Raw genomic sequence first — 25,093 nt, 5'->3', positions numbered from 1 at the left:
GAACTTCCCTTTCCCATCAGCAATATAAGATAATAAATTACTTCACATGAGAATGAATCATTATCATGAGTTTCAATTACTTTAATAACTGTCACAAGTGAACAGGTATAATGTTATACTATCAGTACATTGTAAAATATTGTCTGTTTTAGTTCTAAATATATCCTGTGAGACTATTTATCTATATATAAGCATGTTGCACTGACCAGGTAAACACTTGTCCATAAAAAGGAATATAAGACCTGCGCACAGGGAATTGACATTAAGCAGAGGTGTCTCATAAATATAAATGATTTAATATAAAAAATAGAAAGATACCAAATAAATAACATACAATCTAAAATAACGTTTTGTAAACATCTAAAAAAGGTATAAAAAAAAAAATGAAAAAATTAAAAATTCCAGCGGTCTGCTAAACCAGGGATATCCCTTATTAGAATGTTCAGGTACTCATGAGTCAAATGTTAGCAGGGTGTCATTGCACCATCAGCGGCATTAATATAGATATATTCCAATGTATCAGGACCGAGGTATAGATAAATTAAAACTGTGAGCATAGGTGAGAGTGTCTCTCTGTTAGCAGCAAGTAGCGACAGGTGTACAATTCCTCCGGAAATATCTGAGGTTCCAATGTTAACAGGCAGACTTGTTGGAACAAATAATTAGAGACTCACAGTTTTTTCCGTCTGTCTCCGGAGTCCCGCTCGCAGAAATGAGCAATCCAGCGCTTGTTGCAGCGGGGAGAGAAGGCCCGTTAATGTAAGCACAGATATATTGCAAGTCCGTCCGAGCGTCCTCCGAGACTGTGCTGGGCTATACCCCCAGCACAGTCTCCGAGGACGCTCGGATGGACTTTTTTTCATCCCTTTTTTAGATGTTTACAAACTTTATTTTAGATTGTATGTTATTTATTTGGTATCTTTCTATTTTTTATATTAAATCATTTATATTTATGAGACACCTCTGCTTAATGTCAATTCCCTATGCGCACGTCTTATATTCCTTTTTTGTCTATAATTGTCTTAGAACCTTCACAGCTGGTTCTTTTGGACCTGCAGCAAGTGGGAATTCTCTATACTCTATTTTCACATACTGGTATCTCCTTTAGTAACTCGGAAGCGCCTTGTTATTCTCTTGTGTTTTTTGTTAAACACTTCTCCATACCTAAGTATAGCTAGGAATAGAGGACAGTGGTCCTGATTCAGAGCCGGACACTCTGAAAGATCGCTCGCTCTGAATCAGGGCGTGTTTTTATTTTTTTGCAGCGGCCTCCTGGCCGCTCGCATAGCTGTGGGTGACCACCCACAGCTATAGCAAGCGGCCAGGATGATGGTCGCGATGGTCAAGACCATCGCGACCATCGGGCTTGTGACGAGACCCTTGGGGTAGGGTCTCGTGGCCGCAAGCCCCAGCCGCCCCCTTTTGGTGCGAGACCCAGAGCGACGCAGCGCCCGTCGCTAGCAGGGTCTTGTGCATGAGCACTTCGGAGCCGGCTCCGGCGTGCGCATGCGCAGTGGCCTAACATCGACCCACTCGCGAGTGCATAGCGCTTGCGAGCGGGTCTGAATCAGGCCCAGTGCTGTATTGCTGCAATCTCATACATGTGTAGGACACAAATGGCAAATGTAAGGACTGAAATAACCAACCTAGGTCTGGTCTGGATACTATGGGCGGTATTCGATTAGTTTCGCACCCACTATAAAAGTTTCGCATGCCGGACTTTTTGCCTACATCTTGTGTTTTGGGCGCGGAAACTTATCGTGCGCGTTCCCGCTATTCGCCCTATTCAATTCCAAAAGACGTGAAAACGGCGACACGTGAAGTCAGAGCAGGCTGAAAGTGGTGTCAGAATCAGGGAAATCAGCCTAAACCCCCCCAAAAAGATGCAGAAACATTGGGGATCAATGTAGATGTGCCCGATTAGTCCTAATACAACTGTTTGGGGTACTTAAGTTGATACAATAGCCTCTAATTTGCGTATTTGCACAAGTGGTGAAGAATGGCATAAAGCAGTATTTTTTGGAGAAAATAAGTATTCCTGCCAAATTTGGGGTACCTGAAAATGTGTGCTAGTATATTCTAATGTCTCTAAATTGAAGTTTTAATTAAAGATAAAATCCTCCCTCATACAAGCACCTGCAATCCCAAAAACACTTGGCCCCTTCTTAGAGCACCCCCAGAACCTTATTTCGCTAGTTTGCAAAGTGTTCCCCCCACTTTGTGCTTTTTCCTGGAATTTTTTGACTCAGTTGTCCTTTGGGGGGCTGTCCTAAGGTTTCTGAGTGATTTACCCACCTTTGCACCCCAAAATAAAAATGTTGCACTTCTTTTTTCTTTTTTCGGCTATTACATTGCATTGACTTTTCGCATACGCGGATGGAATTGAATACGCAGATAAGTTTCCGACAGGCGAAAAGAAGCAATCAGCGATACTTTTTTGCGGATCTCTGCTTTTCGCGTCTAATTGAATACGGGCTTAAGTCGAGGTCAAGGGCTTGAGAACGAAAGATAACTAAGGTCATATGCTGATGCCTGGACTGAAGACAGCAGAATCAACAAAGTCACTAGCCAGGTCAATGGTTGGAGAAAACAGAGAGGCCAAACAAATTAAATATCAGCAACAGAAATAGAACTCATTACATATAATGCTCAAGACTAATACCTTGCTCAGACAAGGAGTGCAAAGAACATGTGCCTCAAATAGGATAACTGCAGGTGTATGCACAAAGGAGGCGTGAGGTAATGATTCCATGCAGGGATTGCATTCATGCCTGTACAGGCGTCTAGGACACTTTAAAAATCTCAGGCACCTTTCATTGAAACGCTTTTGAAGGCTTTTAACATAGAAGCCGTGGTATACTATGGGCAGGAGCGCTGCAATGCTATGTAAGCTGGTGGCAGAATTGCTCTTTAAAAGAAGCTTTTCAAATTAGTGTCATTACTATTATTACTATCCTTTATTTATATGACGCCACAAGTGTTCCACAGCACCTTACATTGTACATAAACAAATAAGTGAACAAGAAACCAGTGACTTACAGTACAATACAATACAAAGCAGGACAAGGTTTATATACATTGCTGCATTAGTGATCATAACACTTAAATAAGCAACCGGGCGTAAGTGTTAGGTGCCCTAGTGGTGAGTAAGGAGTAGATGAAAGTATAAGTAAGGAGAAGCACAATAGGGTAGAAGGCCCTGCTTGTGAGAGCTTACATTCTAATGGGGAGGGGCAGACAAACAGGCGTGACACACATGGGGTAGACAGTGTCAGAGTTCAGCCGGGGATCGTCCGTCCCTTACCGTCCCGCCGGCTTCCTCTGACTTCCCGGGCAGTCGGGCGGCTGGCGCGGCGACGTGGGAGGAGCTGAGCATTCAGCCTGTAGCTGTGGTGTCAGGCGACCCGGTGAGCGGGGATCGCAGTTTCCATCATGGGCGCCGCCATGACACTTTCCCTATGTCAGTACTTCCTTCCATGAGTGGCCCGGCTGGTCAGCTGACGCTGTGGGCCTATCAGCAGGCTTCCAGGGGTATATATCCGGCTCCTGTGCTCCAGGTAGTTGCCTGAACAATCATTGTCGCCGCTAGTGTAACTAGAGGAGTCTCGTTCCAGGTTCCCATGCTTCCAGTGTGTTTCTTCCAGAGCTTCTGAGCTATCTCATCACACTGCCTTTACTATCAGCAGCCTGTGTGCAAGTTTAACCTCCATCTCACCACAGTGCCTTTACTAATCAACAGCCTGTGTGCAAGTTTAACCTCCATCTCACCACAGTGCCTTTACTAATCAACAGCCTGTGTGCAAGTTAACCCTCCATCTCGCCACAGTGCTTTTACCATCACAGCCTGTGTGCAAGTTAACCCTTCATCTCATCGCAGAGCTTTTACCATCACAGCCTGTTTGCAAGTTAACCCTTCATCTCATCACAGTGCTTTCACCATCACAGCCTGTGTGCAGGTTAACCCTTCATCTCATTGCACCCTAGTGCATGATCTCCGGCCGGCAATCCGGTATATACTTCGTGGGATATCCAGCTGTTACCTCAGCCTACCAATAAAGCTCCACACCTCTCTAGCCAGCACCTCAAGTGCCTTTCTCCAGCCAGGAGTTCTATCCCACTCCCCACGTGCCTATTCCAGGCATTACCCTTGGGCCACGGTTGTTTTTGATTCTCTTTTCCCTGCAGGCCTTGGTCACCAAGTCAAAGGACCGCGACCTGCTTACAGGGAGCTGCACAAGCCCATTTCCCGCTTGGAGGGGTTACTGGCGAACACCTCCTTGTGAGTTAGACTCCGCACCATTGACTAGGTCTAGCCAACGACCAAGACTTGTGGATGCGGAGATCATATGTCCAGGCCCCTCGCCTTCGCCTCCTCCCGCAGCCTCAGACCTTGGCTTTCAAAAACCCGCCTCCCAGCGTGACAGACAGAGAGGAAGGAGCATGTCATTCTGGTTTTAGAGGAGGAGCTAGGACGTTTGGCCGCCAATAGTCTGTAGCATCCCTGGAATTCTACACATTGTGCAGCGTGCAGGGATATTGTGAGTCAATTTGGGGATTGTGAATAACAAGCACCTTGAGAAAAAATGCAGGGGTATTCAACATGTGACCCTCCAGCTGCTGTGGAACTAGACATTACAGCATCTCTGCCACAGTTTTAGCATGCCCTAATAACAAAACTGTGGCAGAGCATGCTGGGATTTCTAGTTTTACAGGAGCTGGATAGCTGCATGTTAAATACCTGTGGTTTATGGTAGCTAATTATAGCTAAGATTGCCATATGCAGCTCTACACTGTATAGATATACTTTTATACCAAATTAATTTTTAATATTGTTCTGGCATCAGTACTTTTGTACCACCCAATACATTGACAACACAATGCACACCTTTCTAAACTAGTTCCTCAGACGTGTAGCCCACTGTACTGTCTAAGCAAGGCCTCTGAAAATGGACAGCTCCCATTTTAGCAAAGAGAACAATGTACAGGTAATCGTAAAACAAGTTCTGCAAACATCATGCAACCAGGAAAAAATGTTACCCTGTAAATTCCTGGAAAAGGACAATAGAAATGTAATAATTAATATTAGAGAAAGCAGTAAACCAAGACCAGAAGACCACTTATAAAGATATCCTGTTCCTCTAATGCTGGCCATACACCTGCACGATTTCGGGCCGTTTGCCCGATCTTCGACGAGTCATATGATGGATCTTGTGAAAATCGTGTATTTTTTTAGTAAGATAAGATCCGATGCACGCTCCCGCAGCTCCTATAATCCGATCTTATAATGAGATGTGCAGCCCATATGTTCCATCGTATCGTGTGCAGATAGTGCTGTTTATTTTGGTCATGCGATCCATCGTGTGGCATTTCAAGTCATTTCAATGACTGTTTCCCTAATGAGCGCGTGAGGCACAGGATCGCTCATACGACAGATCCTGTGCTAAGAAAAACAACAAACATGCTGCCGGGACTGCCTGGGAGCTCCGGGGAGTCGGATGCTGAATCGGAACGTATGCTGGTCGTGCAGGTGTATGGGCACCTTAAGGATCTCTAGGAATACTGGAATTACATTGTTCTGCCACATTTCTTTTCTTTACATATCACATTTATAAAAGCTTGCGTTCCCAAGTTCTTTACTATTCTAGCTGTACTGCACATGAAACGTGACCAAGAATTGACTCGACAGCTATAATTATTTTCCTCATGCAGGGAAAATAATAAATGCATTCCGTGTGCTTTCTGCTACAACTTATTCAGACCTTTATCCATGAGCGTTGCTTGTCATATATAAATACTTCACACAAGAGCTGAGTGAAGCAGTATCATCTAAAAGAAAGTCACTAACGTTTTTTCTGCACACAGAGATGTCCTAGTATACATGGATGCTGTAGTTAAGAACACTGAATATAGTCAAATAGTGATCTATATAATAATGGCTGTCATGTCTCTGTCATGCAAAGTAGGAGCCGAATGGCGTGTGCTTGCAGCATAGAAGATATGACAGACGAGGAGAATCTTCCACAAGAGAAGTATAGCGTGACAGGAGAGGAGACAGACTCCAAAACAAAACTAGTAGACTACAAAACACTACTAGTAGACTAAAACACTGGTTCCCAAGTTAGTTCCTCGTGACAGATGCCAGACAGGACAGGCAAACAGTACATTAGAGGTAGAGGAAAAACACCACACTTAATCTTAATGCGATAGATTTCACACAAAATGCTTTAGGTAGAGTTTACATTTCAGCTCCTGCCAACGCCAACTATGATGACGATAGGTGATAATCTGTTAATATTAAAGTCAACATTTGTTCATTTCTCCTTTCTCCCCCTGATATACAGGGGGAGATGCATCAAAACTAGGAGAGCCTGTCACTTTACAGTGTTTGAAAAATTACAGTTAGGAGCCGATTGGTTGGTACTTTATGCCTCTCTACCTTATCTCTCTCCAAGCTTTGATAAATCTTCCCAAAAATCTCTACATTCCCTAATTACTGATTATAATGCTACTGTAAATGTACAGGAAATAAAGTGAAAAAATTTTATTAACATGAAAGTACAGATCTACAATGCATAATGCTCTCTATTGCCACCACACTTAATTAGTAATAAGATTCACTTGTAGCTTTATTCAGTTATTCCTCCACACTAAGCACAGTAATGGGGATATAGATGTCTCCTCATACACCTAGCATCCATACGCCATACGGATGGAGACACCCAACGTGACTGAGCCGATCCGAGAGATGTAGCGTATCATATTTTTCTTTCAATTTTGCATCTTATTGGCATCGCAGAAGCAGCAAAACACCACCCAAATTGTACCAGAGATGCTGGACTGCGACTTTAACTGCACAGGAATTAGTTTCAAACATGTACAAAGTCGCAGATGAAGCACAACAGAATATGGCGTGAGAAAAAGCCTTGTCCAAGGCTTCGTAACACTTCATATACAGATTCAGATGCAGTCGCACACAGATGTACTAATTTTGCACATCAAATTGATCAGTGCAAGCTAGCAATGTAGTTTTGTCGCTCTCACTTGTTTTATTTATCTGAATAAGATTCACATTTTGAGACAAAAAGACGCATGGTGCTGCCGGGTCCTGGTGCGCAAAGAGGGGCTATTAGCCACGATTATATACATGTATGAGAACACTGTATTTTCTGAAGATGTAAACTAAGCTTTGCTCCTGATACCTAGAGTTCTTATATATAAATGAAATGTTAGAATACTATGAAATGGCATGTTTTCTTTTTTATGAATAGCTCATGAAATCAACAACCTAATCCAAATTAATAGCATGTGGTGGGATTGGAAACATAAGGGGTTGGGGAACTTGGGGACCAGCACAACAGTGAGTCCCAGGAGTGGCAAATAATGTAAATATGCGCCTTGCCTGATCTGCTATTAATCTGTAATACAACACTACAGTTGGTCAGATGAAATAGATGGTGCTTTCCAGTGCAAGAGCTTTAAAGTGGGCTAAATATGATTTTGACAGCTTTATTTTGGCCACATGCCATCTATAGACAGTTTTAACCTACTGCCCAGATACAAAATTCCTACAGAAGGTAAAGAGATCAGACATCATGTATGCATATCATTTGGAAACCAGATTAATCTAGGTTTGTTTGTCAATGAGAGCTGTACTACTGTTTCTATCGGGTTGTTTATATTTGATACTTTACAGCTGAGTTGATCACAAAAGACAAAGCAGGAGCAAGAAGTTTCAGTCTTGGGAAAACCCAGAAAAATATATGTATGCAAAATACACTCATCAGAAATTAAATTAACACCATCTGCCTAATACTGTGCAGGTCCCACTTGTGCCACCAAAACAGCTGTGACCCATTGAGGCATGGACCCAACAAGACCTCTGAAGGTGTCCTGTGGCATCTCGCACCAAGATGTTAGCAGCAGATCCTTTAAGTCCTACAAGCTGTGAGGTGGGGCCTCCATGGCTCCAACGTGCTTTTCCAGCACATTCCAGAGATGCTCAATAGGATTGAGATCTGGGGGTTTTGGAGGCCGTCAACACCTTGAACTCTTTGTCATGTTCCTTAAACCATTGCTGAACAATGTTTGCAATGTGGCAGGGTGCATTATCCTGCTGAAAGAGGCCACCACCATCTGGGAATACCGTTGCCATGAAGCAGTGTATTGTACTTGATCTGCAACAATTTTTAGGTTGGTAGGTGGTACATGTCAAAGTTACATCCAACTAAACATTGCCAAGGGCATCACACTGCCTCCACAGGCTTGCCTTATTCCCATAGTGCATCTTGGTGCCATCTCTTCCCTAGGTAAACAACGCACATGCACCTGGCTGTCCTCATAATGTAAAAGAAGATGTGATTCATCAGACCAGGCCGCCTACTTCCAATGCTCCATGAACCAGTTCTGACACTTATGTGCCCATTGTAGGCCCCTGGGGATGCGAGAAGAAATCTGATAAAAGTGCCAGACACGCAGCTGTTTTCCTGCTTACCGGCGTCCCACGTCGATGCCGGTAGCAGCGCTGTCAAAATCACCTGGAAAATGGCCGCTCCTGCTATTTTCCAGGCGTTTTGCACATGCACAGTAGGGTAAAACACCAGGAAAATGGCCGCAGCACCATTTTCCCCATGACCGGCGCATGCGCTGTAGAGTCTGGGCACATACTAGTGCCCAGGGTCTACAGCTGCGGTGCTGCGCTCAGTGCGCTGCTGGCCGCAGGAGAGAGAGGAGGGGGCCCCCGACAGAGACTGCACACGGGGCCCCTCCTCTCTTGAAACGCCCCTGCATAAACAAGTAGTATGTCACACTCACCCCCTGAAGAAAACATGCCTCTGATGAAAATTGAATCGGAGCAGTTGAAACAGGTTGTTGGGCCTCCGCTCTTGTTTAGTATACTTTGTCTGTGAAGAAACTTTAAGAAATCTACTGTCTTAGCTAATTATTCTGAGTGCTGGTCCTGCATTCTTCTCTGAGGAGGAGGGCTAGGGGAGAGAGGGAGAGAGAGGGAGAGATTGTACGCTTTCAATCCAGTATTCCCACTCAGCTTCTATTTTATACCTTAATGGTAATTAGGCCAGTGCTTGTACATAATGTACTCTTCTACTTCAAATGATTACAGTTCCACATCTATCACAGAATAACCCAGTCCCCCTGTTTATACAATTTGTATCTGTAACATACTTAGGAGAAATAAAATGTCCACTGCCAACCTTGCTTCTAGCACTGCAGGATGCTGCCAAATATTTTAATTAGCTTTCAACCTCCTGGGGTCAGGCATTAGCAATATAAAACTTGTTGTGCAAAGACGTCGATTAATCACAATTCAATATGACCTCAATGGAAATAGTGTCATATAACCAAACAATTGTTTAGCACCAAGGCTAAAGTATAATAGCTGATCACCAGAGGTAGATTGCATTGAAATTAGTTGAGCTCCACAGACACAGTGTAAACTAATCGTTAGTAGCACAAGTATGTATGTGCTAGCCATTCAGCAGCAATGTGAGTGTGAATAAATAATGGATTTGTCTCATTTGTCTCTTTTCAAATGAATTCTGTTTAGAGATTTTTTTTCGTCATCTACGCTATTGGAATGTTCGACAGGCTTAAAATGGAACTTCATACATTTTTATTATAAGATTCCACGATTGATAAGATGATTTTTAAATAATCTTCTAATTTTGACAGCCTTCAGGTGTTAATAAAAAATAAAATCTACTAGCTTCTCCGTAACATGGATGGTTAGGTGTTTATAAACAATATCAGTATAGTTTGGCTGTTGTATGCTGCTGTGCTGTGACTATGATAAAATGAAGGAGTTTGTGGAATTATTTAAATCTGAAATCTTTACAAAATGAAACCATTTGGAAGGGAAACTCTGGGATGGTAATCCGATTTACCACTTGTTTTAGTACTTTTGTCATTTGTCGACTTTAAAGTTCAATATTGAGAATAGTTTTTTCTGTTTTCTATTCTAAATGTAGCTAAATATGTTACTTTATTTCAGGTAAAAGTGAAATTCTATATTATTCTACAATAATTGTAGAGATTAAGGGCCGTTTTCAATTTGAGGCGAAAACCCGTTATTTTTGTCATTTTCACCTGTTTTAATTATCCCCGTATTCAATTTCAAAGACTTTTTGCCAGTGCGAAAAAGTCTTTGTAAAAAAACGGGGATAGCTTTTCTCCACACAATAGGTGGCGAAAAAAAGTGCAGAATTGGGGTTTAGGGGTGCAGGCTTAAAAAAAATAGCCTGCACCCCTGGAAATGTCCCCTAAAATTAATGTGTCAAAAAAAGTGTAAAAAAATAAAATATGGGGGACAAAATCCTAAAGTAGCGAAATAGATTCCAGAGGGGTACCCAAGCATGCGGCAGGTGTTTTCTTCATTGCGGGTGGTAGCGGCAGGTGCATTTTTGAAGAATTTTTAAAAATCATTTAAGGGACTTAAAATATGCTTACACCCATTTTCATGTACCCCAAATTTGATGGAAGTAGTTTTTTTTTTTGCAAAAAAAAAAGCTAAGTGCTATTCTGCATCACCTTCTTCACAGAGGCATTTATGCACCTGCTGCGGCTATTTAAAACCCCTGATTACCTTCAGCAGGCAAAAATGGAGGTACCAATAGTGATTCCCCATGTCTGGACATCTATAGGGGGGTCCAAGGAACACTTCACGAAAATTCCAGATTTTTTCAATACTTACCTTTCCGCCGGCTCCCGTTTTTGCACGATCCTAACTGGATACAGGGATAAAGCGGACACGCGCCTGATACTTTAACCCCCGAAAAACCTGCGATGATGGCGAAAAGTCCGACCTCTGACTTTTCGCCATCAAATTGAATATGGCATTTTCGCCTGTTTCAATTATCCCCGTATTCAATTTCAAAGACTTTTCACCGGTGCGAAAAGTCTTTGTTAAAAAACGTGGATAACTTTTCACCATGTTTTACATGGCGAAAAAAAGTGCAGAATTGGGGTTTAGGGGTGCAGGCAATGTGTGTCAAAAAAAGTTTAAAAATAAAAAACATTTGGGACACACCAAAAAATGAAGTTTAATTTTGAGGTTAAAAAAAAAATATATGGGGGACAAAAACCTAAAGTAGCGAAATTGATTCCAGAGGGGCTCCCACGTATGCGGCAGGTGTTTTCTTAATTGCGGGAGGTAGCGACAGGTGCACTTTTGAAGAATTTTTAAAAATAACTTTAGGGACTTAAAAATATGCTTACACCCATTTTCATGTACCCCAAATTTGATGGAAATAGTTATTTAAAAAAAAATCTAAATGCTATTCTTCACCCCTTCTTCTAAAGCCGCATTTATGCACCTGCCGCGGCTATTAAAACCCCCGACTTCCTTCAGCAGGTAAAAACGGGGGTACCCATAGTGATCCCCCATGTCTGGACATCTTTAGGGGGTCCCAGGATTGATTTCCCGAAAATACCCTGCACTTTCCCATACTTACCTTTCCGCCGGGTCCCGTTTTTGCCGGATCCTATTTGAATACTGGGATAAAGCGTGCACGCGCCCGATACCTTATCTCAGAAAAATCAGCGATGATGGCGAAAAGTCCGACCTCTGACTTTTCGCCATCAAATTGAATACCCCCCAAAGTGTTCTGCCAACAGTTGGTGGTGTTTCCTTTCATTTGTATAATGGGAATGGGATAAGATAAGACATAACAGTGATTATTTTCTGGACTTCTCTTTTCCTGACTACCACACATAAACGGCAGCACTCCATATTTGCTAAGCATTAAACAATAGGAATTTGTGTTTAAGAACTCATTATACTGGTTCTCTGTGTACTTGTCCTTTAAGTGGTTAAGCCACTGACTTGAAAAACACTTTTATCTAAACGTTTCCTTGCAGTCTAACTAAGAGGAGCCTAAAAACAAAGTGCTGAACCCAGCCAAATATTTATTGCCGGCAATACTATGGCTTTGTGGCTGTTATCAGTGGTGTGGATAATGGTAAACAAAAGTGAATGGGTTTTTCATTTTACTATCACTTGTCTGGTTTCACCCACTTGTCATATCTACTACACGGTGGCCATTTAGAACTGGGTGACCTCCATTGATAATTTATCACTGATCATATTATTACTGTAGAAGCTGAAAAGCACTGACCACGTGTACATCAACACTACCTACTGACAAGTACTTTTTATAACAAGTGATATAATGGATATGATGCCTTTGTTTTAGGTAATAAGGTTTATTCCTCACCATGAAGTCATTGGAAATGTCACTCTGTCTGCATTATTGGAAAATTGTCCATTTTGGGGGATTCAACATAAAATAAATACTTAGGGGGAATTAATTTTATCAACACATTCTGTCCACCGGCATCGCAAGCTTTCCCTTGAACCCCGTAGAGGTAATTTTCAAAGCCAGCACTACCGTAAGTGGCTGATAAGTGCCCAGCTTTATTATGTATCTAGAAAAAGACTATGCTGTATTATACTGGTCACAAATCGTACAATAAACAGGGATCGGAACGATATACTGTACTGATCGGATAGTGTATACACCCGATTGCGCGTGCACGCCAGTCGTTGTTCGCATCGTCTCATCTGCTATGCTGCACAGCAGATGGGACAATGCAATGAATGACGCCATGCTGCTACATGCAGCATTGAATGGTACATTGCATGGTCGTACACCAGATCGTACAGTGTTTATGGCCGGCATGATATATCGTTACATCGCTTTGTTGTGTCGCTGGGTACACACATCGTATAGTGTGTACCCAGCTTAAGAAAGCATGGCCCCCATTTTCTTTAATTTGTATGGTACAGACTGTAAGACAGTTATGCTGGGTACACACTGGCCGATATATTGGCCGATCAGTTGATTGGCCAATATATCGTGCCCCCGTCGGCCAGTGTGTACAGACGATATGTCTGTGAACAACGTCATTCACAGACATATCGCACTGGCTGTGCTGCACAGCCGATGAACAGATATGTCTGCAGACATATCTGTCCATCCGCAAGTGTGTACGGGCGATCAGCCGATCACTCGTACACAGGGGCGCTGAGAGGGGGGGGGAGCCGCGAGCGGGTACTAATTACCCAGGTCCCCATCCCTCTTAGGTCACAGCAGCCCAGCACACGCTGCTGTGTGCTGGGCTGCACTGGGAGACTGTCCGAGGCTGCTAAATCAGCAGCCAGAGGGTCTCCTATCCCAAAGGGGGGGAGCGATCATGCTGATTGCGCCCCCCATTGGCTGTGCGTCGGGCTGAGGGGCACACAGCGCCCCCCTCCCAGGGCCGCAAATGTTTTTTTTCTTTTGAAGGGGGTGTAGCCACGCCTGCCACGATTAGGCCACGCCCCCTTCCCGCCCCCGGGCGCCGGGACCTGCTGCAGCATGCAGATGATGGTCGTTCAGTGTGTATGAACGACCATCATCTGCAGATATATCTGCTGATCACTTGATCTGCAGATATATAGTTATAGTGTGTACTCACCATAAGTGTCACTGGGGAAGGAACAGATATGAATGATTAAACATTCCCTTTAAAGCACTGATGTTGTGAAACATAGAGTTTTTCATTTTTACATGACACATGTATGTTGAAATATTAAGTAGAATCAAAAAACATATGAGTTTATTCTGGTTAACATTGATTCATTTTTTTTTTTAATATATATATATATATATATATATATATATATATATATCGAAACTCAATATTGGAAAAGAAAAAACAGTGGTGCAATAAATTTGCTAACCATTGTCAGTAATACAATGAAATCGTGAAATTAACAGATAAACAGCAAGGAGCTACGATCCCAACCATTTGGAAAACAAGAGAGAAATGTTGCATACACAAGGTCAGATGTGTCAGATGAACGATTGAATGATTTTACCAACGATTTGAACGATTGAACGATTTCAGACAGTATAACAATGAATGGAATCGTCCAAATCTGACTGCAAACACATCAGATATCAGATATCGTTAACTGACAAACGGGAACGCGCATCGTTCATCGTTGCAGTCACACATGTCAGATTTTCTTTCAGATATGAATGATTGAACGATTTTTACAATCGTTATCATTCAGATCTGACAGAAAATCTGACCGTGTGTATGCACCAAAACAGTAGAATCAAAAATACACATTTGTCATTTAAACAAACAAATCAAGTAGTACAATTAGATAAAGTAACTCCATAAGGTGAGTACACACCTGACAGTTATATCTGCAGATCGAGTGATCTGCAGATATATCTGCAGATGATGGTTGTTCATACACACTGAACGACCATCATCTGCGGGTCCCGACTGCTGCTCTGTGTGTACGGGCGGTCGGCAGGCCGCCCGTACACACCTGCCGATGGACAGATATGTCTGCAGACATATCTGTCCATCGGCTGTGCAGCACTGCCAATGCAATATGTTGGTGAATGCCGACGTTCACCGACATATCACGGGTACACACTGCCCGGCGAGCAGCAGATACATTGGCCGATCAATTGATCGGTCAATGTATCTGTTAGTGTGTACCCAGCTATAGTCCAGGCAGGAGGCATCAGTTAGACCAATCGTCATTAATTCATTTTTTTATTATTATTTTTTGTTTTGTTTAGTGCACTGTTTATTATTTTCGGCACATGCAAACAAAAATCTGTGTTTTTCATTATTAATAAAGACATATATAATAACAAAACTAAATGACTCTATATTTTATATATAAAACAAAGGAGAGGTGTAGGTATTAGTGAAGAGGACAGGGAGAAGGTCCAAGACAAAGGGTGCAAGAGAAGAGAGGAGAGAGTGCAAGAGAACAGGATCCAATTGAAGGACTTGCCAGTATGGAGGAGGGACTTGGAGGACAGAAACCCAGGGGAGGGCACAGGTGGTATCTTTCATCCCCCACCCACTACTTAGGTATAGAAGCAGTGCATACACAATCTTTTTCATCTCTACTAGCTGCAGTGGTGCTTTGGGGAGAGAGCAGCAAACCAGTAATCTCTCTAATACCCTGATACCGCATTGGTTAGTGGTGATAAAAAAGGGCTCCAGAGAAGAACCAGTTCTAACTTTACGTTAAACTCGAAAAACAGAATGAACAGTTATATATTTTACTTTTCAAATATATATAATAGTTTCAACTTCATAATCTTCATGCTTCTTTTTGGCATTTTTCACCTATGATTCTTATATGTCCTGACACATTTGTTGGGAATTTCTGTAATAATGAAATTAATAGTTACCTTTGGGTTCCAAGATCTAATGAAATGCAGTTAGCAAGAATTTATTGTAACTACAATAAATGGTCACAGAATTTGTCCTGGACTTGTAATATTCTTATAAATTACATAAGGTTATACTATATCATAAATGTCCTTTTAAATTAGCACAATTAGCAAATTATCTAAAAAATGCAATCCCAGAGTCTATCATGGACTTCCTTTTTGTCAAATGATAACAGAAGACGGGAAGGGAAGAATTCCTGCTGAGGTTCATTCCAAAGCCTCATATATGATATGACTGTGGTTTCTATAGCAATTGCATGACAGTGCACAAAATGTAAATTGTTAACAGTAACTATGAAATACAACTCAAAGGAAACATTAGCAAAATTAGGTGTCTACTTATAATTATTAGTAAAGTCAATAAAGCGGATTGAGCCTTTAGGGGGGGATTCAATTGTTTTGTGGTCACCCAAACGTTAGGGCGCCTATCGGAGCAATTGAATTGTTCCCCCCACAGGGCACGAGTGCCGCGTGTGCAAGCACAGAATCTTCGGGTTTAGCCGTGCAAAGTGGCTAAAACTGTCTAAAATACTGCTTTGGGCACAGAAACAGTAATGTGTGCTCCTGCGGCTATTTGTCCCCAAACAGAGCAACAATTGAATTGCTCCGTCAGGCGCCTATTAGTCAGAGCCTGCTACACAAACAATTTAATCGCCCCCTTAAAATTTAAGTCTTTCACAGTTTTAAAAACATCTTAACTGCAAACAATTTCTGTAAATATAATTAAAACAATTACAATGTATCAATTTGTTTTAGAAAATGATTAATAAGCAAGTACATTTTCTGTAAATATCACTGTAGTGTTACCCAATAAAAAATGCTTACAATGGGTGTGTATTACAGAGAATATTGGCTAATAAATTCCACTCTTGTGTAATGGGCATATCACATCTTTGTTAAAAGAAACATACAAGAAATACAAGAAAAGCCACCATCAACACCACTTATAATTTCTTTTAAAAAGAAACCTTGCTTATATATTACTGCTCTTATACACCTGGACAGTGATAATATTGATTTTCCACAAGGATATTTCTGCCCTAGTACATATAGGGGACAGGATGAGTACAGTGCAGGGCTGTGGCTAAACCTTACTACTGTCCGACTCCGACTTGTTGACTCGACAGTGTTGATCCGACAGTGACAGTACAGTGACATCACAGTACAGTGACATCACACCTCCTAATACAACAGACACGATAATCATAGTAATGGAAGCTTCAAGTAAGTTAACACTTTTTGTGCAGAGTGCTTTTTGCCACATGAAACCTGCACTTTTATTTAACACCAACAGCCTCCTGGAGGTATTTTGCAGCCAAGGACACTTGGGAAATTGGTGGTGTGACCAAGAATAATCAGCCAAAAGTTTACTTTATTTTTCTAAACTGTATTAAAAAAAATGACAGAATCTCAGTATCAACCAGTACACATAAATGACTTCCAATGTATTACAAGAGACCAGATAGCCACGCACGGTTGAATACTACTACACAGGACACAGAATCATTGTCCAATTTGAGTCACAAAAAAGTTATGACAAGAACCACCATCACTTGTGCTTGTATGTGTGGATGGAAGATGACTTCACATAATGGTCATCTGGGGCCATACTCTGAACAATCAATCAAACATGCACAAAAATTAACCTAACAATTTCAAAAAGACTACTATTAGGCATCATTTTCATTTCAGCATGCGTATGATTAGCAATACAGTTACAATATCCCAACATCATGACGTCTTTCGTATAGTTACAAGGGGCAGCAGACGCCGGAGCTCATGTGTGAGCTCCAGCGTCCGGCTCCCCCCACAGGCACTATGGGAGAGACGTCATGACGTCTCTCCCATAGTTACGAGGAGCGGTGGACAGCAGCGGACGCAGGATAGGGACTTAAGGTAAGTATTCTGTTTTTTTGTGTGCGTTCGCGCGGCACTATTACAGGGGGCTTAGTACTTGGAGCACATTTACAAGGGGCTTACTACTGGGGGGACTTTTACAAGATGCAATTTAAAGCAGGCTTACTACTGGGGGCACTTGTACAGGGGGTTTACTACGGGGGGCACTTTTACAAGGGGCAATTTACAGGGGGCTTACTACTGGGGTACTTTTACAAGGGGCAAGTTTACAGGGGCACTGCTGGGGGCTCTATTACAGGGCCTTACTACTGGGGGCACTTTTACAGGGGGCATTACTACTGGGGGAAATTTGACAAGGTAATTTGACAAGGCAATTTTACAGGGGCACTACTATTGGGGGCACTAATACAGGAAGCATTACTTTTGGGGGCACTATTACAGGGGCTGGTATGGGCATGTTGCAGAATCTGATGACCATTAGAGGCATGTGTGGTGATTTGATGGCATTTGGGGAGGTTGAGGGGCACTGAAAGGGCATGTGTGGTGGTCTATACAAGCTTTCATATATTTTGGTAATGGATGGCTCCTAAACTCTTAAGATGGCTCCTAGATTTTACGAAAATTTGTCGAGCCCTGGGATAAGTCAAATTAACTGCTGATGAAATAGTAATATAATATAATATAGGTCTATTCTTGCTGTTCTTCTGCATTTACTTATTTAATTTTAAAGCAGATCTTCCCCAAAAATAATGTACAACCTTTTTAAGGAATTGGAGGCCACATAAGAGGCATTACAAAAGCTAGGAGGCTGTCCTCCGCTGTATGGATCTCAACATACTGTCTGTTTAGGGTTGTGGTAATATAAGGCTACTTTTCTAACCTGTTGGGAATAAACATAATTTCCTAATAAAATTCCAGAATGTGGTCAGGTGTTGAGGTTAGAGCTCTGACATGATTCATTCTCAGTGGCATTTTTAACCTGCATTTTCCTAGTGTTTCTAGTGTCACCATACCCACTGGTATTTTTACTAGTGTTGTGCTGCATTCACTTTTCTTTTCCTTTTTTTCGGAATGCGTTTTATTTCTTGCATTTACTGCAAAAGGAATGCATACAGTGAACTCCAAAAGCTAAAAAAAATTGTATTAACTAAATGGAGTACCTTATGCTGGGTAATGCTGGGTACACAATGACAGATACATTGGCCGATCAATTGATCGGCCAATATATCTGCTGCCCATCGGCCAGTGACCACCCGCGATATGTCGGCGATATCACTCGATCTGCAGATATATATGTCAGGTGTGTACCCACCTTCAGGCTTTATCACCCAAGACTATTCAATTAGGCTCCCTTTTTCACCCGATACCTTTGTTAACGCCCATTATACAATGATGTGTTAATGGGTGTTAACATGGGTTAAGGGTTGTTAACACACAGATTCATTGAAAAGCTCACAGGTTTTGTACAGGGTCGCAGCACCCGTTAACCATCTAGTTATCTGGGCTATTTTTTCACTGGCGGTGCAGTGGTTAAAAAAAATCCCCGATAAGTGCTGCCGGCGGGCTCACTTCAGGGCTAATTTAATAGCCCCGGAGGATCAATTTGCCAGCTGTAAATTACCGCAGCTTATTGAATTCCTCCCTAGGCTTCAAAAAAAAAAAGGTTGGCTAGTAACAACCTCACCAAAAAGTGTTGCATAAAGAGGAATTTACCATTTTAATAGTTCCACTGCTAATTTCTCTGTTATACAAGTTCAGTGACTGTTATATAAGTTCAGTCACCACCAAAGGTATGAAGATTCCTCTGTTTGCCGCTAATCATGTATTATGTTTACTTTTTACATGGTAAATGTGTCTAGCTCCCGTAAAAGCACAAACAAAGCATTCTAACAAAAGTTCATAAAATACACAGCAAGTTCCACAGCGTATATTCATATCAAAGCACAACAAGCTTCTATTTCCAGAATACAGACCATTCATGTCAGCCAAAGTTCACATTTGTCACACACCACTGGGCCAGGATGAAGCATTCCTGCCTATGGGCCATGGGTTACATACCTTATATAAAGGAGATTGCAAAGAAAACCTCAAGGCTTTCATATTACAGAGGGCCTGATTCACTATCGATCGCAACTGCGATTACGCATGCATGCATATGCATTGCACGATCGAGTCTGCGATCGCAGTAACTACGCAGACCCAATCACTGAGTGATTGACAGTAAGTGCCGTTTGTGGGCGGTGACTGGGGTGGAGAAACGCAGATGTGCCAGGGCGTTGGAAAGCCGTTGCAGAGGCGTGCAGAAATTATCCACTGCGATGCCTTACACAGCCTGAGGACTCATAGCGTGCGCTGAAGTTAGCAATTCCTGAGTTTAGCATAGTATCGCAATTGATCTGCATGCATAATCGCTATTGCAATCGCATTTGCGATTGGTAGTGAATCAGACCCAGAGAAAGCACTTTCAGGTGTGCATAATAAAACATATTTAGTAAATATGTTGCAAAAGAGTCATGCCTGTTGTTTAGTGAGCATATTGAAAGTTTGTATGTATAATACAGCATTCAATTTTTAAGTACTTATGCCAAGCATCTCCCTCTATCTCTGTTACATCCACGCTATCCCACCAGGATGATGCCGCATTATACAAAGACACCTATTAGTCACAATTTATGCGAAGTCGTTGGATTTCTGGTTGAAATTGTCCATTTCACATAACCGCATGCGTATTTTCTAATCAATGCATTAGCTGACACACTACAATTCTGACAAACTTTGTAACTATGTAACCAGAATGATACCGAGAATAAACAATCAATTATCGTAATACTGTGCAATGACTTTAATATCTTCCTGATATGGCTCAGGAAAATAATTAGTGTTAGAACATTTTGTAATGCAAGTTAGTGTTATGACAGCACCAAAGGGAGGGCACGGATACATCTGTTTATACTGTAACTTGAAAAAGAAATTTCCTTGGTATTGACATTCAACATTGATAAACTATTCCACTGTTTAATTAAACAAAAGGTAATATGAAATTAAGTCAATAAGATATCTGCTAACACTTCAACATGGCTACTCTCATTCCTAAGGCAAGGCACTCACACGTAAGCATTATTGAATTGTAGTAGTGAAAAACGGGTTATTGAAAATCCTAGTGAAAAATGTGTATTGTTACTAGTGTTATTACTAGCCAATGAAGCTCACTTGGAGAAACCTCTTGGCTTCATATTGCATCTATCTACGACAAATGTATGTGAAGCGGAAATCAGCCTCAGCACTAGTAAACACTACAAACAGGGCAAAAGTGGCTCTAGTGTAAGATGGATGTGATTCATTAGCTTTATAAACACGCTAGAAAAACTCATGAAAGTTCGGCCAGTAGTTAGGCCTTTTGAGGATTATATTGCCTGCAGTGCATTGCAATTCAGCCATGACCACTGTTCTAACAAACAATAATCAATAGATTAACATTTATAATAACACGCTGGACAGACCAAGCGGGAGATGTATCAAGCCGTGTAAAGAGTGGAGAAATAGACAAATGTAGAACTTGCCCATAGAAGCCAATCAACTTCTACCTATCATTTTATAGAATGTACTTGATAAATACAACCTTGAAGCTGATTGGTTACTATGGGCAACTTATCCATTTGTCCAATTCTTCACTCTTTAGACAGCTTGATACATCTCCCCCAAATAACTAAAAAACTGCAGTTACTGCCTTCTCTTGGTCTTGATGTATATATTGACAAGAAAAGATTTCTGCAGAATTATATTTCGTAAGAAAGCTTACAGCACAGTCACCGTCTACTTCTCTGACTCAAAAACAATAATTCAACAGGAAATCCAGTTAATTGAAGGGTTGACTTGTGCAGCAATTGGCTAATTGATTTTTTTTTAACTGATTTTAATCAGGGCTGATAAAATGGTGCCAGTCTTCCGTGTCGAATAAAACATTATCTTACAGTGTAATGGTTAGCTTTACTGCCTCACAGCACTGAGGTCATGGGTTCGATTCCCACCATGGCCCTACCTGTGTGGAGTTTGTATATTCTCCCTGTGTTTGTATGGGTTTCCTCCGGGAACTCCGGTTTCCTCCCACACTCCAAAAATATACTGGTAGTTTAATTGGCTCCCAACAAAAATTAACCCTAGTGTGTATGTGTGTGAGCATATAGATTGTAAGCTCCACTGGGGCAGGGACTGATGTGAATGTCCTACAGAATATGTGTGCGCTGTATAAATAACTGGTAATAAATAAAATATTCTATGCAGTTTAAAGCTATTGTGCAGCCATGAAACAAATGCAGTCACTAATTTTTGTACACTAATTTTCTATAATTGCGAGAGCGACAGTTTTCACTCACCAGGTTGTTTTGTGATGAATGTAACTCATGCATACATGGTGTATCTAGCTGCATTGCATTATTCTATATATAGTAATATGGACTGGAGCCCAAGGTACTTCCTCAGCAATGAATACAATGAAATATGATACACGCAGAGAAAACACGTCCTTCAGTTATCTAGAAAAATGAGTGAAGATATTCATCATTAATAATAGGTATTATTATGAGTTTGACAAATAATCGTTTTTGAACTCAGCATATTTGAAGGCTTGAACTATTGTTTTTTTCAGAAAGAACATTAAAGGACCAATTCAAGATTTTCTTCTGTATAATGGTAACTGATGTACATGCTTGGCAGTAACTTTTATCTTTGGTATTCAAGTATCCAATAACCTTATTTTCTTAGCATGTGAGTTAACTCTCATCTGCAATTTCTGACTAAAACATATTGTTGTGGATGCCTAAAAAACATACGTCCAAACACTTTTTCGCGGTAAAACTATAGTGAACCTATAGTGAAATGCCAGCATTTACTGTTACTCTTGAAATGTGCTTACTACATACCTCACATTAACAAATTAGGTTGTGAGTGCAGTTTTGGTACAACTCTATGGGGTATATTATTATTTACTAAAGTGAGAGTTTTTAGTAATGGAGATGTTGCCCATAGCAACCGATCAGATTCTACTTAACATTTAACTAGCACCTTTTAGAACAGCGGTCGCCAACCTGTCGCTTGTGTGCCACTGGTAGCTCGCGGAAATAAGGACGGTGGCTCGAATCCCGCTATTAATATATCCTTGTTGTGACAGGACTGGGGGGGGGGGGGGCGCTCCTACCCCCTGCAGCTGCACAATAGAAGTGACAGGCAAGGGGCCACCCTCACGCTCTGTCCTGCCCTCCCGTTCCGCCTCCTACCTAGGTTGCCGGTGCAATAAAGTTTTTACTTGTTGTGAGCCAGCGCATGTATTAATACAGTGATATTTTTCGGAAGTAGCTCCCACCCCAATTAAGGTTGAAGACCTCTGTTCTAGAAGATAATAGCTAGAATCTGATTGTTTGCTATGGGGAACATCTCCACTTCTAAAAACTCTCCATTTAGTAAATATACCCCTAAGTGTTCAGATTCTGATTAAAAATAACAATATAACAATATTTCCTCATGCAGTCTTCACCAGCTACCCATTTCCATACTAATCTCTCATGTAATTATGTGGGCTGTCAGATGGGGCTGGAAAGTATCACACATTGCATAATGTTTTCTGCTGCCACACCATTAGGGATAGGATAAATCAAATAACTGCAGTCTATCAATAGAGCAATGTGATAAATGTAGCTATAGTTTTGTTTTCCCAAGAATTGGCTTCTGCACAAAATTTCACTATTATTTATTTATTTTTTGCTGCATTCTTCCTTGTAAAATCTTAATAAAGACAATATTGACAGACAAAATGTGTGTTATATTGTGCAATTATAAATAAAATAAATATATGTAGAAATTGATGCTAGCTTACATGTGAGTGGTGTATAGCTACAGTGCTTTTCCATTACAGGAGCCTACAGGCATGTACCTTAGGATAATGTCATTCATGTAAAAAAAACATGTGTACATGAATTTAGAAATGAGGCTCTAAGTGGTTAACACAGATACAATTTCAAAATACAGTGTGTCCAAATGCTGAGAATAATAAAGTATATATTTTGTATTCTTTTTTTTTTCCAGGTACACCTATAAAAAAGAAGCATCTACCAAAACTGCGCTACTTACATGTGATTTATGTCCAGGATAAGCTGGGTGGGTCCCATTATACGTAACATAAAATATTTAATTTTACATTTTTTTGTGCTATCTATAAAATTAAGATAACTGAAGTTTATTCTTTAGCTGTTTATATATTCTAAACTTATTATGATTTGTCTAATCCATAATGGATCTGCAAGCTGCAAAGCGTTCTAATCACCTAACAATGGAAGGTAGTCAGGGTGCACTGCTTGGCTGTCAATTACACACAGTAGGATAGGTTCAATAGGGAACAGGCATACAAATTTAAGGTTGCCGGTTTGATAGGTAAACAACTTTATCTCTACATTTTATCATAACATTTACCCTATTGTGAATTGATTTATAAGCATAACAACAAATAGTGTTGCAGTCCACACTTTATTGTACACAGAGAAAAAGAGTAGTTTGTGGACCATATTTGTGATTTATAAATTTCTGAGTTTTGAATTAGTTTTATTACTGGAAATTATTAAAGTAGCCCATAGCAACTATAATGCTTAAACTTATTATTATTCACTTTTATTTATAAAGGGCCAACATACAGCATTACACACCACTATTTAATGAATGAGTGGAGGTTCATCTATGTTCTTTATCACACAAACACTTGCATTTTGGCATTATGTCAGGAGCCAATATGTTTGAACTGCAGGAAGAAAGCGAAGCACCGGGATAAGAATCAAGAGAAGATGGGGACAAAAAACTCCACACTAATGGGGCACTGGTTGGGAACTTATGGGTCTATTTACTAAGCTTTGTTAGGAGACAGAGTGAAAAGTGATAAGGTGCCAGCCAATCAGCTCCTAACTGCCATCTCACAGGCTGTGTTTGAAAAATGACACTTGGGAGCTGATTGGCTGGCACCTTATCACTTTTCACTCTGTCTCCTAACACTGCTTAGTAAATAGACCCCTTAAATAGTTTTTACGTCATTTCAACATACAATGCAACTGCCAAAGAGACAGCATATTGATCTGATACTGATGTGAACTTAAAAATGACAGCCAAAATATAGGGGTCTATTTACTAAGCAGTGTTAGTAGACAGAGTGAAAAGTGATAAGAAAGTGATAAGGTGCCAGCCAATCAGCTCCAAACTGTCATCTCACCCCTTAGACACATTTACAATAAGCCTATTCAAGACTGTTCTGTAAATGCCAAAAAACTAGATACTCCTTTTGTTTCCCTAAAACAGACACTTTTACGTTATAGCTGGAAATTCACAACATACTCTGTTGTACCCAGGACTTTTGAGTTTTAAGTGTTTATAATTCAGGGTTTAACTATAAACAAACAAGAGAAGGGCAGTCAAGGTCAAACACTGTAGGGACAGGAAGCAGAGCACCAATGGTATTACAGAACAGTCGGACAGATGTCTAATAGACTACAGCCGCGTATCCAGTAGGCGATTAAAATGAGCGATTGAACAATAACGACATCGTTATCGTTCAATCGCTCATTAATCGTTCACAAATCGGGCATGAAAATGTCGAAAAGGAGCAGCGATGCACACTCCAGCTGGTCATTTCCGACATCAATCATCGCCTGAACATGCCGGTCAATTTGCCGATAACTACAGATTAGCCATGTTCAGGGATGAGGTAGGGTGCCTACACTGAACGGCTTATCATTCAATGTAGGCACTACATGGGATGAGGAACGACTGTATGATTACATTGTTGTAATCGTACTGTTGTTCCACTATCTGCTAGTGGATACGCACCTTTTAATACTATACCAGATAGGTATTAGGACATGTATAAAATTACAAAATCAGCAATCAAAAATACCAAGAACACTAAGGTCAGGGCAGACAGCAAGATTCAAAAACAA

At 41.0% G+C, this 25,093-nt stretch overlaps 1 protein-coding gene and 1 long non-coding RNA gene across 5 annotated transcripts in view; one reads left to right on the top strand and one right to left on the bottom strand.

The window, feature by feature from the left end:
* Positions 1-25,093, bottom strand: part of PIP5K1B (phosphatidylinositol-4-phosphate 5-kinase type 1 beta) — a 159,560-nt gene that overhangs the window by 123,529 nt on the left and 10,938 nt on the right. For 2 of the 4 annotated variants that reach the window (XM_088476650.1, XM_088476652.1), the window contains one exon: positions 21,497-21,655. The exons of the other annotated variants lie outside the window; for them this stretch is intronic. The gene's annotated coding sequence lies outside the window, so the exon portion shown is untranslated. The remainder of the gene's footprint in view (positions 1-21,496; positions 21,656-25,093) is intronic. 4 annotated transcript variants of the gene reach the window in all.
* LOC148519376 (uncharacterized) lies at positions 700-23,289 on the top strand. Its single transcript, XR_015878947.1, has 3 exons — positions 700-759; positions 21,769-21,812; positions 23,202-23,289. It is a non-coding gene; the product is annotated as an uncharacterized LOC148519376 (long non-coding RNA).

Source organism: Taudactylus pleione, unplaced genomic scaffold, assembly GCF_031769625.1.
Source record: "Taudactylus pleione unplaced genomic scaffold, aTauple2 ptg000190l, whole genome shotgun sequence".
Classification (NCBI taxonomy): Eukaryota; Metazoa; Chordata; class Amphibia; order Anura; family Myobatrachidae; genus Taudactylus; species Taudactylus pleione.
Note: the sequence above shows the minus strand (reverse complement) of the source record. Positions and strands in the feature narration are given on the sequence as shown.